We start from the raw sequence: 13021 nt of genomic DNA, 5'->3' as shown, positions 1-13021 counted from the left end.
GGCACATTTAAACATTTATCCTCAACCAGATGGTCTTTCTCGCTGCCTTAGAGGGCGCACACAATCGCAAATCCATATATAAACGCCCTTAAAACAGAATTCCTCCTCATTTCACCCACCAGGCAAACCCCCACTATTGTGAAATATCTAAGTAACCTCACTGCTCTCAACTGCACATAAAATCACTGGGGGTTGTGCTAGATAAGAACCTTAACATGCAATATCACATCAGAGCATCTACCAAAGGAGTGAACTTCCAGCTGAGCATACTAAGAAAACTCAAACTCTACCTTCCCCAAGAGGACTTCAAATCATTGGTGCAAGCACTAGTTATTTCCAGACTTGAATACAGCAGTGATACTGTATGCGGACTGCCGAAACTTAGTTTAGCCCACATCAGAGCATCTCTAAATGCTGCAACTAGACTCATCACTGGTTCCAAGAAAACCAACCACTCTCGCCGGATCAGAAATCGCTCAACTGGCTTCCATTTAAGGCTAGGATCCAGCTAAAAATTGTGTGTATGACCCATAGAGCACTACTCTTCAATACCCCAATCTACATGGCAAATAAGCTCGAACTCTCTGGTAGCACCCGGCCCTCAAGGAACACCAGCACACTGCTGCTTAAGCCAAAGCAATTAAAAAAACTGAAAACATACAACCATACATTCTCTGGCATTATCCAGATTATTTGGAACTCCCTACCCGTGGAAACAAGACTGATTCATTCTACATTTGCCTTCAAAAGGGAAGTTAAAGCCCGAATAATGAATACAGTGCAGAGCTAGAAGCTTTTCTCCTCTTCCCTACGATCTTGCTTAGCTGCCTAAGCTATTACCTAACATCTACTATGGCCCATTGTCACTCGCCATGATGTCATTAATGCTCTCAATGTATATTGCTTTACCTTTTAACTTTGTTCCGGATATATATTTATTTACTTATTTAAAGATTCGTATAGTGCAAACATGACCCTGGTAGGTATCAGAGCACTTTACACACAAGTTGAGGAAGACAAATGCTTTACTTTGTTCCTGCAGATATCTGCCTTTGGCTGCCTCAACCTGTGTGTAAAGCGCTCTGATACCCGCCAGTGTCATGTTTGCGCTATACAAAACTTTAAATAAATAAATATATATACACACACACTATCTCTCTCTCTCAGGTGAATATAATGTCAGCTTAAGTATGAATCTCTAAAGATTAGTTTGCACATGCATTTCATCTCATTAGTTTCACAACAAATCATGTTATGGACTTAGGTTCCCTCTTTAATATATTAATGAATTTGTACATAAAATGTCACTATTAGTCACATTTCCTAACACACAATTTATAAATCTTATCTGGTACATATGGAACATTTTAAATAAACGGTACTCCATATTCTATTAGTAACATAAATCTCACTGAACATTTTTGAGTGCTGACTACTCATGATTATAACCCACTCCTACAATATTTCAGTATGGAATCAAAATGATGCTGCTACAATCCCTTCTCTTATGGCATATCAAGCCATCACATAATCTCTTAATCATATCACTTGATTTTAGGGCCTTGTTGTAGCAATTGATTTTTGTTTAAACTCTTCCAAACGCTTTATTTCGTTATAGTATTCATTATGTTTCCTTTCCAAATTGACATTTTCCCTTCTTCGAGAAATTCCTTTCTTTGCCTTACATCTCCTGTACACCTTTACACTCACAATCAAAACTACTGCACAAAGTGCAATAAACATCAATGGTCTCAAAATGGGACCAACTATTTGTAATATCCAAAAATGAAATCTTGAACGCATGTACTATAAAAATAGGATTTAATCTTGAAGGAAAACAACAACAGCATAACTGCTCTGGTGAGGAACTCCAGAGACAACAACTTTAGAACTTGGAATGCTTATCACAACTAAGCCAAACCAACAACCATAATGCCAGTACTGATGGAAATTCAAAACAATAAATTGTGCAAAGACTCTCAAACTATGCAACCATAAGCTCTTCAATAACCTTTATTTCAATATCACAAATTGATTCTTTATTTACATATATCACAAGGGAAACATACTAATACATACAAAACATCAAATATATAATAACGTTTTTTTCAATAACACATCTTACTTCAATCTACTTACACACCAATTACAATCAAACTTTCTCATTCACTCTATCTTCATTCAATCACTACATTCACCATACACCACAACAGTCCTTTGGGCCAATATAACTCTATTACGACCTGTGGAATGTTACTAACAACAGAGGAGTGACTAAATAAATTGAAAAAAGGATTTAAAGTGAAGTGAAACGTGGAAAAAATAATAATTTTATATATATTACCCTCACTCACCCAACTATTGGGTGACATGCTTCATCATTGGGTAGTTTTCACCGGACAGGTAAAAGACCTGTCTGGTGTGCTGCGACACCTGCAGTTGCAGTGGAGCTGGATTGAATAAAAACCAGTGAAAAAAGGTGAACGTGATAAAGTTAAAAAGGTGCGGACACTGATCCAAACCAGACTTTAATGAAGATCAGTGTGAGCATCTAAAATTTAAGATGAGAAGGACAATGTGGACCTTAAATTTGAGTCGAATTGTCCAAATCAATAGGTCGACATGTTTCTGCTCTTGAAGGCCAAATCGGCAGAGCTTTCATCAGGACCAAAAAACAAACTGGACACTGGGCGGTATGCACTCTCTAAGGCGCACCCTGACCTTAGCGTCGTCTTAAGTTGTTACTTAACTCACGGTTCTTAATACCGGTTAGATCTGGAATTCCCAGGTGATAGGGATGTGAAACTACAATCCGCCTCACGTCATGGGCATAAGTGGTGGGGGTTACTTCACATCGGAGGGAACAGCATTCCGATGGCTCCCCGCGTGTGACCTAAAGGGTTCACAACCACTGCCTGACCTGTGGAATGACCCTACCAACAACCAAACAAAGCAATAGTTAATTCTATTTTTCGTGATGCACGGAATAAAATGTTCACAACAATTTTGATTTTAAATAAAGAATTATATTCACTGTGCACCAAAAAACCAAAAGTTTGTTTCAAATGACAATTGTTTGGTAGTAAGCAACAACAGAGGTCCATGCATTTCAAACCCCCTTGATGACAGGGTTCTCATCAGGACCAAACACCACTGTGGAGACAAAAGAAAAAACTTATAGTTTGACCTTAATCCAACTAAGATTGCCTTACACTCACACTCGTGGAGAACTTCAGCCTTCACTTATCTATTCCAAAAGAAACCACAACAGTGGAATTCCCAAAGAACTGGACTATTTGTGTGATTCTAAGAAAAAAGAAAAGAAACCAAAAAAAATTTGTCGTGTCTTGGTAGTTGTACTAGTGAAACGTTTGTAACGGACGTCCTATATAAGCACAATAGCACTTACTTTATAATATCCAGAAGATGTGAACTATATCAAATGCTGTACGTTCAACCTGCTCCCAGAGCTGTATTTGCTGTGTACCTATCCAAAATAATTAATACAGTATAACTGTTTCGCTCTGATGGCAATGGGATTCGCATTCGTGCGCATTAGTTGCCATAAATTATTCAACATACCTTCACTTTTATCCAGCGTTTGTGTACTTGGGCCGCGTTCAATTGCGTCCTTGCGTTGCCCTCACTGCTCCGACTTCAAATTGCTCGGTTTGGCTTTAAACAACATGTTTTATGTTAGCCCTCCAATCTGCTTTATAGGTGTTGGGGCATTACTGCGTTAGAATTTTGAATGGAGCTTACCACAAATGTTACTGCACTCCCTTCGCCATCGCTTCCGTCATTGTTTTACGAATGTGACGTGTCATGTCAGCGCCGGCGGAAATAAGTAGTCAGGCGCTGGGTGTACTGGGAAATGTGGTTTAACGGCAATAATTGGATTTATCGAAAGTTTGCCCTTAACAGCACATGGAACTACTCAATTGTGGATATATCGATTTGAAATTACTGGCCGCTTTTCCTCCTTGTTAGAAGGCGACCTCAGGGGAGGGCAGGAAGTGTACCTGACCACCCTGGGACCCACCTCCCTAGGTACGAAGACGAGCACTGGCGGGAGACTTCTCAGGGGGAGAGTCTCGAATCTAGGATCGTACACACCATACAAGCGCCACACGACAAGGAGACACCACACCGTAGTTTCTTAAGAACATTTCTTTATCTCGTGATTCAAGGGATCTTTATGATCAGCGAAAGCAGGTAGTAAAAATAGAGCAAGGGCTCAAAGAGTCTCAGTAGGGTAGGGGTAGCAGGACAGTCTTATAGGATCAGTGTCAATATCGTTGAGTATCCAGCGCACAGCTCTCAATCCTCGAGCCAGAAGATACGAGGCAATCTTTTAGGGTCCAGCTGGACCAGGAGAGTCAGGGAGCCGCGAGTCACTCAGCAGGGCTCAAGCAAGATATCGGAGGTCTTACGATTTTCAGGGGAGCCGCGAGTCACTCAGCAGGGCTCAGGTGTTTCAAAGTTGCAGGGGAGCCGCGAGTCACTCAGCAGGGCTCAAGCACGATGTCGGAGGTCTTACGATTTTCAGGGGAGCCGTGAGTCACTCAGCAGGGCTCAGGTGTTTCAAAGTTGCAAGGGAGCCGCGAGTCACTCAGCAGGGCTCAGGTGGTTCCAGCAGAAGTCCTTCTCTGCCAAGCGAGCCGCGACCACGTCAGCAGGGCTCTCGTCATTCCAGAATCGAATCCGTCGATAGTCCCAGAGCATCCCCAGTTATAGGACTGCTCCTCTTTGATCTCCGGAGTTCTGGTCTGCAGGGGTCTTAGCACCTGGGGTGCCGCTTGTTGGGGCGTCCTGCCACGCGGCCCTTTGATCCATTCATGTCAGGTTCGGGAGGAGTCCCAGACACACAGCAGGCGTGGAGCCAGCCCTCTGGGTGGCCGGAGGGCGATCGAAACCTACTCCTCGAGGAGCGGTCGGAGGTGTGAAAGGTACTGCTCCTCCTTCTCTCACTCAAGGGGAGCGCTCTGTCCTCCAGCCAGGGTGGCGCCTCTCAGCCTGGCTGGCTCGGCAGCCATCTTAGGTGCGGAAAGTGGGCTTACAGGGCCTACGGGCCGGGAAAATGGAGGCACGGACTGGGAAGTCGGGGACGGTATGGGTAACATGGAGGGAAGGGTTGGCTAGGCCGGGGGACTCGGTGGTCTGTTGTGGTGTAAAGCTCGGAAGGGGGTTGCTAAGGGTCAGGGAGGACCACGCCACGAGGCCGGGTCTAACATGCGCCCCCCCCAGCTGAAAGTCAAGGAGAACTACCCATCCTCTTGGGGGTTCTCTTCGCTGAGGCGGAAGAACCTGGAGAGGCCGTCAGCGTTGGCGTGGTTGGTACCAGGGCGATGCTCTAAAGTGAAATCCATCCCCTGGAGGGAGATCGACCATTGCAGCAGTTTGGGGTTTTCGCCGCAATGGTCGATGATCCGTCTGGACTCGGAAGTGGGTTCCGAACAAGTAGGGCCGTAACTTCTTGAGGGTCCAGACTACGGCGAACGCTTCTCGTTCAATGGTGCTCCACCTCTGCTCTCTGGGGAGTAGCCTCCGGCTAATGAAGGCTACAGGCTGGTCTAGACCTTCCTCATTCAGTTGGGATAGTACGGCCCCAATGCCGTGTTCCGAAGCATCAGTCTGTACCACAAACTCTTTTGAGTAGTCAGGGGCTCGTAGCACGGGGCAGTACACATGGCCCTCTTGAGGGCGTCGAATGCCTCTTGGCAGGCAGGGGTCCACTGCACTTTCTGGGGCTGCTTTTTGGACGTTAGCTCTGTGAGGGGCCCTACGAGGCTGCCGTACCCTCGGATGAACCTCCGGTAGTAACCGGTGAGGCCCAGAAAGGCTCGGACTTCTGTTTGGGTGGTGGGTGGTTCCCAGGCTTGGATGGCGTCGATTTTAGGCTGCAGAGGGCGACGTGCCCACTTCCGACCTGGTGCCCCAGGTAGACCACCGATCCTTGCCCGATTTGGCATTTGCTGGCTTTCACTGTGAGGCCTGCCTGGCGCAGGCCATCAACACTCTCCGGAGGTGCCTGTAGGTGCTCGCACCATTCTGAACTGAAAACCGCGATATCGTCCAGATATGCGGCACTGAACTCTTCCAGCCCGGCCAGGACTCTGTTTACCAGTCTCTGAAAAGTGGCTGGGGCATTTTTCATCCCGTAGGGCATCACGCGAAAGCGATAGTGCCCGTCCGGGGTGGAGAAGGCAGACCGCTCCTTGGCTCCCTCTGTGAGCGCAATTTGCCAGTATCCGCAGGTCAAGTCAAAGGTGCTGAGGAAATGAGCAGACCCGAGACGGTCAATGAGCTCATCTGCGCAGGGAATGGGGTGAGCGTCGGCTCGGGTGACTGCATTGAGCCCTCGGTAGTCCACGCAGAACCTCAGTTCAGGGGCGGCCCCAGGGGCAGTGGCTTTCGGGACCAGCACCACTGGACTGGCCCAGGGGCTGTCTGAGGGTTCGACCACCCCCAAGGACAACATATTCGAGACCTCGGTCTGGATGCAGGACCGGACTCGATCGGGGACTCGGTAGGCTCTGTGTCGCACCGGCGGGCTGTTTCCGGTGTCCATGTCGTGGACACACCAGTTGGTGACCTTGGGGACGAGAGAGAACAGGTCTGAGAACTGCCCCAAGAGCTGGCGGCAGTCCTCGCGTTGCTGGAGAGTGAGGGAGGGAGAGAGGTTCACTCCTTCCACGGAACCATCTTTCTCTTTGGTGCACAGGAGGTCAGGGAGAGGCTCCGTTTCCTCTTCCGCCCCGTCATCTGTGGCCAGTAGCAGGCACAACTCCGTCCGCACGAAGTGAGGCTTGAGGCGGTTCACGTGCAGGACCCGCAGGGGTTTCCGGGGGGACTGGACGTCCACCAAGTATGTGACTTGGCTTTTCCGCTCGATCACCTTGACGGGCCCCGTCCATTTATCTTGAAGGGCGCAAGATTTTACTGGGGCCATGACCCATACCTGCTGGCCCGGCTGGAACTCGACCAGAGTGGCATTCTGGTCGTACCAGCGCTTCATTTCTTCCTGGCTCGCCTCCAGGTTGGCCTCTGCGAGCTCTCGGAACTTCCTAGTCTGGTTTCGGAGTGTCAGAATGTACCGGAACACCTCCTGAGGAGGGTCTCGGGGTGCCGTCTCCCAACCTTCTCGGACCAGGCTGAGGGGCCCCCGGACAGGGTGTCCATACAGTAATTCAAACGGGCTGAACCCCAAGGATTTCTGGGGGACTTCCTGGTAGGCGAACAAGAGGCAAGGGAGCAGGACGTCCCACTTACGCCAGAGGGGCTCCTCTAGGCCCATGATCATCCCCTTTAGAGTCCGGTTGAACCGCTCTACTAGGCCATTTCCTTGGGGGTGGTACGGAGTGGTGAACCGATAGGACACCCCACATTGCTGCCAAAGGGATGTCATGTACCAGGAGATAAAGTTTGTCCCGCGGTCGCTCACGACTTTCCGGGGGAATCCTACCCGGGAAAAGATTCCCATCAGCGCCCGGCCCACCACGGGGGCCGTGACGGTGCGTAGGGGGATAGCTTCTGGGTATCGCGTGGCATGGTCCACTAAGATGAGGATGAAGCGGTGACCTTGAGAGGTCTTGGGGTCCAGCGGCCCCACAATGTCAATTCCGACCCGCCCAAAGGGGGTACTGACGACGGGGAATGGTTGGAGGGAAGCCTTGCGCTTTCCTCCGCTTTTTCCACTAGCCTGGCACGTGGGACAGGACTTGCAGTGGGCTTCTACGTTCGCTTTCATCTTGGGCCAATAGAAGTGCGTGACCAGGCGGCTATACGTCTTGTCTTAGCCCAAGTGGCCTGCTAGGGATACATTGTGAGCCAAGCCCAGGAGGAAGCAGCGGAAGCATAGGGGTACCACCAGCACTCGGGCTGAACCTAGCTCCGCTGACTTCTGCTCGCTGTAAAGGAGGTCATTTTCCCAGTACAGCCAGTGTGTTCCAGATTGGTCGCTCGCCACCTGGGCTTCGGCCTGTTGCCGGGGTTCGACCAGGGAAGGATAGGTAGCTTGTTCCCGGCAGAACTCCTCTCAGGAGGGGCCCCCCTCGTGGCGCCACTGTGCCAATTTGGGCAGATCACCCAGCTCGGTTATCTGTGCGGGGTCGGGGTGTATGGATTCGTCGTTAGCGATATCCTCTCCTCGTGGGGAGAGGTCGGAGTTCTCGGCTGGATCGGCCCTGTCGCCATCCACAGGGAGGAGGCTGGCGGTTTCGTCCTCGACTTCCCTGTCGGGCGGCCATAGATCGGGTGGTGGCGCACACCCACTTGGGAAGACCCATCATCCCGAGGTGGGTTCGGCACTCCACCTGCTTCCATGGAGAACTTTCCAGGTCGTTCCCCAGGAGGCAGTCCACAGGTTGGGAGGTCCGTACTGCTACTTTTAATTTTCCTGCTACTCCTTCCCATTCAAATGGTATCAGGGCTACCTTACACAAGCTCTCAGAGTTATCTGCTGAAATCACAGGGCACAGGACATTGGGGAGGATCTGGTCTTCTCGCACTAAATGGCTAAGGACACCTGTGATGCTGGCTCCTGTGTCACGGAGGGCCTCCACTCGGTGGCCATACACTATTACTGACTGGCGGTACTTCTTGGTGTTGGGAGGCAGGGTGTTCCGGGGGACTATCTCTCTATCTCCCAGGGATACTAGGGCATTGGCAGCAGGTTCCCATTCCTCGGTGTCTTCAAACTCCTCCCCTTGGGCTACATTCGCTAACTGCCTAGCCGGGGGAGTGGTGGTAAGGATACATGGAGCCAGGGGACACTGGGGATCACTGGCGTAGTGCCCGTGCTTTTGACATCTAAAACATGTGATGGTCACTCGGTGCTGTCTACCCGGGGGACCGGCAGTAGCTGGTGGAGGTGCGGGGAAATTCGTCTGGGTGTTTCTCGGGGGGCTACGCTGGGGAGCAGACTGGGCGTCCCTGGGTCCTCCTTGATTTCCCCCTCCTCTCTGGCAGGGTGGTCCTTGACTGGTGCGGGGGTAGTCCCCTATAGGGCCCCGGGAGACCCGGGTGTTCACCCAGCGATCCGCCTCGACGGCCAGCTTCCTCGTATCTGCGAGCTTGCTGTCGAGCAGATGCTGGCATAATTCCACAAAACTATTCGTGGACAAATGTTCCCACAGCATGAGGTCAGTTAGTTCTTCCATGGTGGTCACTTTGCTTCCCTTGACCCATCCTTCGAATGCTCTGCTAAAAAAGTTTACGTACTCTACCCAGGTGGGGCCAAGAATCTTTTTGCAGTCCCGGAACCGCTGGCGGTACATTTCTGGGGTGAGGCCGTATCTCGTCAGGAGGGCCTCCTTCATGTGGCTGTAGGAAGTCTGCACGGAGGACGGTAGATCGAGCAGGGTGTCTCTCCCCTCTCTCAGGAATCGACCCCACAATCCGGCCCTCCAATCTTTCTGTGGGACTCAGTGGGAGGTCATGGAAACTTCGTAGGCCTTGAACCATTGCTGGATGTCGTAATTTTTGTAATATTCTTTGACCCATCCTTGGGGATGTGGTCTTTCGGCTCTGCCGGGGGAACGGACTCTCGGTTCCCCGGGGGCCGGTTCTCTTCGTTCCTCGCCTTGAGCTCGAGCTCCTTCAAGCTTTGCTCGTGCTTCAGCTGAAGTCTCCTTCCTTCATGCTCCCGCTGGAGTTTCTTCTCTTCCAATTCTCATTGTACTTTCATTTGCTCGACCGCAAGTTTCTTTTCTGCCAATTTTATTTCGCCTTCGATCTTCAGTTTTGCCATCTCAAGCTCGTGGTGGCGACTTCTTTCGCGATCCGCGAGTGCTTCCGGGGATAGACCCCCGTCTGGTACGATGCTTCGTACCGGGCTGCTGCTGCTTTCGGTCTGGGGGAGTCCTGGTCTGTCTGGCTGCGCCGCCGCTCCTTCTGTGCGGGGGAGTCTGGACTCTACCCAAGCTTTCAATGCTTTCTGCATGTCTTCCTTTGTGTTGAGGGCAGCGGTAGCGATTCCCAGCTCTTTGCAGAATTCCTTTAGTTCTTTGTGCGTGTACTCCTCCAGTTGTTCTACCCGGAATGCAGTACTTACGTCAATTTCAATGGTATTCATGGTGGTTTCTTCTGTTGTCTTTGCTTGGTAGTGCATTAGTCGTGTACTGTATGATCTCTAGATTGCGGCTCACATCCCGTCGCTTGCCACTAATGTTAGAAGGGGACCTCAGGGGAGGGCAGGAAGTGTACCTGACCACCCTGGGACCCACCTCCCTAGATACGAAGACAAGCACTGGCGGGAGACTTCTCAGGGGGAGAGTCTCGAATCTAGGATCGTACACACCATACAAGCGCCACACGACAAGGAGACACCACACCATAGTTTCTTAAGAACGTTTCTTTATCTCGTGGTTCAAGGGATCTTTATGATCAGCGAAAGCAGGTAGTACAAATAGAGCAAGGGCTCAAAGAGTCTTGGTAGGGTAGGGAGTAGGGGGACAGTCTTATAGGATCAGTGTCAATATCGTTGCGTATCCGGCGCACAGCTCTCAGTCCTCGAGCCGGGGGATACAAGCCGATCTTTTAGGGTCCAGCCGGACCAGGAGAGTCAGGGAGCCGCGAGTCACTCAGCAGGGCTCAAGTAAGATATCGGAGGTCTTACGTTCTTCAGGGGAGCCGCGAGTCACTCAGCAGGGCTCAGGTGTTTTAAAGTTGCAGGGGAGCCGCGAGTCACTCAGCAGGGCTCAAGCACGATGGGGGAGGTCTTACGATCTTCAGGGGAGCCGCGAGTCACTCAGCAGGGCTCAGGTGTTTCAAAGTTGCAAGGGAGCCGCGAGTCACTCAGCAGGGCTCAGGTGTTTCCAGCAGAAGTCCTTCTCTGCCAAGCGAGCCGCGACCACGTCAGCAGGGCTCTCGTCGTTCCAGAATAAAATCTGTTGATAGTCCCGGAGCATCCCCAGTTATAGGACTGCTCCTCTTTGATCTCCAGAGTTCTGGTCTGCAGGGGTCTTAGCACCTTGGGGGCCGCTAGTTGGGGCTTCCTGCCACGCGGCCCTTTGATCCATTCATGTCAGGTTCGGGAGGAGTTCCAGACACACAGCAGGCGTGGAGCCAGCCCTCTGGGTGGCCGGAGGGCGATCGAAACCTACTCCTCGAAGAGCGGTCGGAGGTTTGAAAGGTACTGCTCCTCCTTTTCTCACTCAGGGGGAGCGCTCTGTCCTCCATCCAGGGTGGCGCCTCTCAGCCTAGGCCGCGCTGGCTCGACGGCCATCTTAGGTGCCGGAAAGTGGGCACACAGGGCCTACGGGCCGGGAAGATGGAGGCACGGACTGGGAAGTCAGGGGACGGTCATGGGTAACATGGAGGGAAGGGTTGGCTAGGCCGGGGGACTCGGGGGTCTGTTGTGGTGTAAAGCTCGGAAGGGGGTTGCTACGAGTCAGGGAGGACCACGCTACGAGGCCGGGTCTAACACTCCTGTAGATGGTAAAGGGGAAGGGCACCATGGCTGCAGGTTTCCTAAATATGTAATGGAAGATTTAGAGCCTTGCAATGGGGTGTGGACCCATGGCAAAATTGTTCAATTCACTTCCACCGCATGATAAGAGGGGAATACCTCTGTTCTCTTAATGTGTTCAATATACACACTCTCACCTATTCATGCCTTGCAATGGGGCATGGACCTATGACAAAATTGTCCATGTTTGCTTCCCCCACATGATAAGAGGGGGATGCTTCTGTTCTCTCGATGTGTTCAGTATACACCCTCATACTTCCCAAGAGACCCCTGGAAAGTTCACGTCCAATGTGCATGCCTGGTTACAGTTTATAAAGTTCAGAGATTTCATTTAAACCTGACACCGCCGTGTCAAATTTTTATATAAGTATGGCTTCTCTCTGTGATAGTTTTAATTTAATGTCCCCCCCTCTATGGTCCCTCTCCACTTTGGAAATGATTGTCCAGCGTAAATCTCTTTCCGTGTGGGACTTTTCACTCCAATGGTTTACCAAAGGGGCTGTTTCCACATTCTTCCTAATACGGGATTTATGTTGTGAGAACCATTGGCGTATTTCTTGATTCGTCTTGCCATTATATAGCAATTCACAAGGGCATAAAATCCCATACACGACATAACTTGTCTTGCAATCTGTAAACACTTTGTGTTTCCAGTGTATGCCTCTGTGTGAAAATAATGACCCTTCCACAGTTTGGTCACAGCAAACACGTGCCGCACTTATGATGTCCTGTTACTGGTTAGAGTCCCATTATTTCCCTTAGTGATTTTTTTTTTTAATTATTGCAGCCCTAATGACGTAATTGGAAATGCTGCTTTCGTTTTTGAAGGCAAAGAGAGGAGCCGAAGTGAATTGTCGATCCAAATTCTTAATCAAGTGCCAGTTTTGAAGAATCACTTTTTTAATATTATTTGAATTAGAGCTAAAAGTTGTCACACACACTTGTCGTTCCAATGGTGATTTTACTCGTCTTTCAAGAAGTGTTTCCCTTGGTGTACACCATGCACGTTTCATTGCTGTTTTAACTAGTTTCTTAGGGTAACCTCGGTCCCGCAAGTTACCTGCCAAAGTATTTTATTTTTTTGAGTCCTCATTTCACCCTTGGCAAACACAAATAAACACTAACAGCCCTTGTTGTGTCCTGGGCGCCTTGGGCTGAAGTTATTGCTTATGCCTTAGGCCCGCCCGGCCTGCCCATTTTGTCCAGCGCGTGGTGTAATCATAGGACCCCGAGGCTTTAGACCAACCTCATTTCTTTTCCCCACTCCAAAAGGGATCCCACACCATACTATTTACATTTTGTGTAATGCCAGCTTCAAGGCGTGCCATTCTCAATACAGCTCTAAGCCAATTCTCGTACAGGGGGGGCTCGGATCTTTCCAGATCTTACAAATCTCTCTGCGGGCAACAAGAACAAGGTTAAAAAATAAAGCCTTGAAAACAAAAGTGTGTGTGGAGGGTCGAGGGGAATATTTACCGACCTGTCTGTTCTTACCCCTAATATCAAGATACAACATACAAAACGAGAGCAGACCAGGTCTGAAGAGGAGTG

The sequence above is a fragment of the Lissotriton vulgaris genome, chromosome 7, assembly GCF_964263255.1.
Source record: "Lissotriton vulgaris chromosome 7, aLisVul1.2, whole genome shotgun sequence".
Lineage (NCBI taxonomy): Eukaryota > Metazoa > Chordata > Amphibia > Caudata > Salamandridae > Lissotriton > Lissotriton vulgaris.
This window is presented reverse-complemented; position numbering follows the sequence as displayed.